Raw genomic sequence first — 5,302 nt, 5'->3', positions numbered from 1 at the left:
GGAGTGCGGAACAGCGACGGCAGCGTCCCGCGGGGGACCCCCCGGCCTGCCCTAGCCCTTTATTACTAATTTCTGCCCTCAAACCGCGAGGGCCCGACTCCAGTTCCGATGGCGCTGCCTGCAGAGCCGGTACTCCCGTGCAGAACGGGGAGGGAACACAGCCCAAAATAAACTCCGCAGACTGTCCCAACACGCGATGGATGGAAAAGCAAGTACAGAGCAAGAAACCGCGTGTCTCTGTGCGAGGGGGGGAACCAGAGAGTTTAACGCACTCATGCATCAGATGAAACACCAAAACAGTTAACTTGAGTTACTATTTCTACTTCCACAGTTTGTTTGGTATTAACTTTCTAGGATTTGGTGGTTGTTACAGGGGCTGGTTGTATACAGGGAAATCTGTAAACATGCCCTTCTGACTGAAACCAACCCAGTGTGGCTCTGGGGCCAAGGGGACACGGCTCCTTTGGCTCTCTTGAAAGAGCCATTTCCTATAGGGCAGCTGCCAAATGGTTAAACTGGTATTAGTGGCTGACCACAATTGTTGGTTGGCTCAGAAAAAAGAGCTGTTATTTTAAGGCTGGAGTGGTAAGACTCAGAAACCACCACATGCTGTTATGGGCTGGGCGTAACTGCCACCCTTCTTTTATGATAGCCAGAAGAAACAGTTGCCTTCTTTGAGGAATAGATAGCGAAAAGAAGCCTCCACCCTGGGCTGAGATGCTGACAGGCAGTAAGGTTTACCAGATACTGCCCTGTGGAAGCGCTTATGGCTATAACAATATATAGCTACAGGTTGCTTTTGCTGGCAGAGATCAAAACAAAATGACTGATGAGACATAGAGGAGTGCCAGCCTCCTGCTGACAGATCCAGTGGGAAGGGTGCAGAACTTCACCAATGATTTTAGCCAAAGCCCTGCCTGGATTCCTCCCTTAGGGGACACCTCAGCTGGTCTAGCAAGTGCCCAAATCCAACTGTCATCCATATGCAGAACCACCAAGGCTTATAGAGACTTAACATCGTGTCCTTGGGCTTTCCAAAGCATATACGGTAAAACCAGTATGACTAGCCCCTTGCCCTATTTCTGCCTTCTAAAACCAAAAGCATAAAGCAAGGTGTTCATTCATAAACATTAATGAGGCTACCTGAGGGACTGTATTCTGTAGCATCATCATAAAATAAGACAAGAGATACTATTGCAGGATAATCTCTTTGTAGCTGACAAACATCCCTCACACCTATTTTTAGGGATACTTTAAAGTGTTTTAAACTATAATTAAGGCTTTTTTCTTGGCTCTGAAGTTGCACAATTTTTTGCTCCAAAACACTTTTCTTCCTCAAACCACAATCTCACCCGACAGAGCACACCAAGCTGGGAGGATTACAAAGGCAAGGGGTGACAGGCTTGCTTAAGATCTTACTTAGGGCAGGCACCTGGCAGAAAACGCACAGTCCTGCTAGTCATCTCCAGAGCATCCCTCCCATTTCTCATAGGCCAAGGGAAACACATTCCCTAAAATGCTTGTTCTAGGAAGGCAGGGAAGTTTTGACAGCTGGTCAAGGGGCAAAGGAGATATTTTGGTAGCTGAGAGACAGCTGGGTTGAAGGTTTTGTCCTAGCACTCGCAGCATGGTTTTGAAAGCAACGGAGGACTGAGTAGCAAATGGGTGAACATAACCCCCATAGGGAAAGCTTCTACTCACCCCCAGAACTGCCACTGCTGAAAGAAATTCTCCTGCAGTGCATGTTGCACCTGATCCCCACGACTGAGCACTTTCCTTCCGTGCACCAAGAAAACAGTCTAGAAAGTTGGCTGAGCAAATCCAACCTTCTGCTGCAACCTCTTCCAGGCTGTGCAATCCCACTTCCTCCCACACCCCAGCGCTGGCCTTCACCTGACCCCTCTGGGAGCCAAGGCAGCTCACTAACCGAACAAAAAATAAACAAACAAAGCCTAAAATTCAACCTCCTTTTTTTGTTGGGTTAATTTTCTGATGGATTAGCAGATTGAACCAGCATACTGAGGAGTCAGGCAGGTACCAGAGCCAAGGCAAAGGAGGGTGCAGAAGGTTACAAGCCAGGAGCAGGGACACACTCCTAAGAAGTGTGGATTTGGCAAATTTTAGGGGCTTGCTTTGTTTCAGTATTACAGATTACCATGTATTTATGCTATAGGAAGCTTGAGATGAAAACAAAAACTAGAAGAAATTTTAGGATGCCTGGCTCTTGGCACAGAAGGCATCAAGGTTTGCAACGATGCTCGGAGACCTCCATGCACAGTCTTGTGCCTTCCCTTCAGAAAGTTCTGTCCCCACCATTATTGCTACAGATGGGATTTGTTTTGCAAACACATGCTACGTTTTTAAGCAACTGTCAACTGTACCCTGCATCCCACAGCCAGGACCCAGACCAGGCAATATCTTGAATGTAAGGACCAAGGCATAAAATTTGCTTCAAGGTCCCATAGCAAGCAGGCAGATTCCAATACTTGCAGTAGCATGTTGCCGAGATTGACTGTGAAGCCCTTTCCCAGCTGGAGTCACCAAGCACTGAAGGCCTCTGGCCTGTGTACATCATGTTGGTGCTGTCCAGGAAACAGCAGAGATGCAAACAGCTGTGAGGCCACGTCATTACCTGCCAAGATGGAATGACACCTCCTCTTCAGCCAGAGGTGATAGAACAGGGAGGCTGCTGTGAAAAAATCTGGAGTCACCAGGGAGTCCTCCAACAAATCAATGGATTACATAAATACACTTTAAATTCAGGAAAGTCATCCACGGTTAGAAATGCCACCTTCTGCTCCCTAGAATTGCCTGAGGTCTAGAGTAAGTTCACCTGCTCTGCAGCCAACAGCCAGATTTCATCTTAACACTAGCAACAGCTTGGTGGGGTCGGCCTTCTCACAGCTCTGTCCTGCTCCGGTTGTGTCAGATGGCTAGAAAAACAAGGCCCACCATGTGTTTAAGCTGTTCAGAAATCGGAAGCACAGAAGAGGACCAGAGCGATAACTTTTCTTTGTGGAACACAGTACGACAGGTGTAGTAAGGAAACTGCACCCTCACCACTGCTGATCAGCTCCACAGCTCATCCAGCCAGTCTCGCAGTGTACCTTGAACATCTTGTTCCCATCAGTGAGACCATGAACACCTCAAAGGGATGCTGGAGGACAACAACTGTGTGAAAAAGATTAGTCCTCAAGACCTTTAACAAGGGTCTTGTAGAAAGTTAGCCTGGCATTAACTTGTACTTGACCACTTGCTAGTATCACTAGGTGTTTGCTCAGCGCTTGGTAAGATTTCAGCCAAACAGTTGATTTGGACTGATGTTGGGTCCTTACTGGATTTGTCCAGTGTTGGTCAGAGTGCATTGTGCTTGTTCTGTTGGCTGTCTTGATCATGGGTAGCAACACTTACTAATAGCTAGGAAGAGGCTGGTATAAATTCACACATTGAAAGTTCAAAGCATCTCAGTGAATCAGAAACACTCCGGTCACAGAAAAATTACTAGGGCCCTCGATGCAATGATATCCTCAAAATAAGCTACTGTGTCTGAAAAGCTTTCCAAACATACCTGATCATTTCCAGGAGGAATAAGTCAGTTACATGGTTCCCATTTTGGAGGGGCAGCACAAATATACAGTGCATTGACAAAGCAGTTTCCTTACTGAGGAGCTTCTTCGGCTCAGAGTCAGCAACATCACTGGGAATAGCCACTGAATTTCTGGACTGCAGCATACATGCTTGGAGATGTGCTATTTCACCCCATCAGCCTTTATTTTCCAATGCTGATACCTGAGTTTCCACCTTTCTATCTGCCAGCTGATGCAGGTATCAGAAAGCCAAGAAAGTCTGTGGGGGCAAATGACTGCAACAAGGTATTGGGTACCAGTACAGCATCAGTCCTTTTGCCCTTTACCCAGCTTTGGAATATGTTGAGCCCATGACTGTGTGGTTAAATTAGGAGCATCTGTGGTGTTGTGCTCCTGACCACTGCTCTGGAGAGTCTATGTGAGGCAAGGAGTACAGGAGTACAAGGAGTACATCAAGAAATTTCACTGGAAAGCCTGGGGCCATCTGCCTGCTGTCCTCCTGAGCCTAGAAGTGATTTCTGAGGCCTTCTAGGCCACAGAATGCTGTGGGACACAGGAAACATAGAAGTCTCCCAGGAAGAAACACACTTGCTGTTCACAGGCTGAGGAAGTTCAGGAAAACATTTCTGATAAATATTCAGTTCTATCAGGTATGCAGCTCAGTTCCCATGAAACGTTTTTTTCAAGCAACCTGGACATCCAATGTCAGCTCACTAAAGATGTGCTCGAGACCCTGGTAGAAACACCAGAGAGGGGGCTACCCACCTCTGTCGCGAGGGGTTTGCTATAAGGCAGGTATCGGCAGGAGGGTCCTTTCCACCAGCCCATCCCCGAGGCTGGGACCATGCCGGGCTCAGATGTCCGCAGGCAGCTGAACTCCAGCACACCAGCTCTGTGAAATGGTCTTAGTGTAGACACAGCAATCCCCGCACATCATCATACGTTCCTCACAGAAGCGTATCAAACAATCCTGCCCTTACCAAAGCCAGTTATTCCATTGTGGTCAGTAAGCGGCAGTTTAAGCAGTATAATTACAACTGCATTTGGCGCTTCCACTTCTGTCTGGATCACATCTCTTCACAACCCTTACCCACTGGCAAAATTCTCTAGTGAAGACTTGACCCTAATGAAAAGGCTGATATAAATACATCCGTAGGGTTCTGCCAGCAATTAGGAGTAAGGGCGGGGGGAGATCCCTCTTAGGAATCCAACAAAGCCGGAAACCTTTTTAAGCAGAACCAGCCTATCAGAGTGACAGAGTTGACATTTAAGGTTGGATGGACAATAGCGACATGAAAAGTGTTAAATGACCTGTTCATCTCAACAGCATATTCATTAGGCTAGTTAGGGGGCTGTTTCAAAAGCCTTCAGTTCAGACCTAGCTTCTCCCATCACTGACCTTCTCTGTTAACATGCAATAGAGACGAAGAGGCTCAATTAACCCTTCTCTAACTGGTATCTAACTGGTATAGTCGAAAGCTGTTTGCAGAGGTTTGATTTACAAGAGCGCGCTTTTTTTGTTTTTTTTTTTTTAAATCAAGAGTTTAACTTCAGCAAAGATGAGGAGAAATCCCTCTGTATGAAACCCTCCCAGTCTTATAACATGTGGGATTTCCACGGATGGATTTTCTGATGCCCGTGGTCTGAGGCTGAATTCCAAGTCCTGTAACTATAGTAAAATATTTGTAATTGCTCGCTGGGATCTCAGCCAGTGA

This window comes from Athene cunicularia (genome assembly GCF_003259725.1).
Source record: "Athene cunicularia isolate RWA chromosome 4 unlocalized genomic scaffold, athCun1 chr4_part3, whole genome shotgun sequence".
In the NCBI taxonomy this organism is placed as follows: domain Eukaryota; kingdom Metazoa; phylum Chordata; class Aves; order Strigiformes; family Strigidae; genus Athene; species Athene cunicularia.
This window is presented reverse-complemented; position numbering follows the sequence as displayed.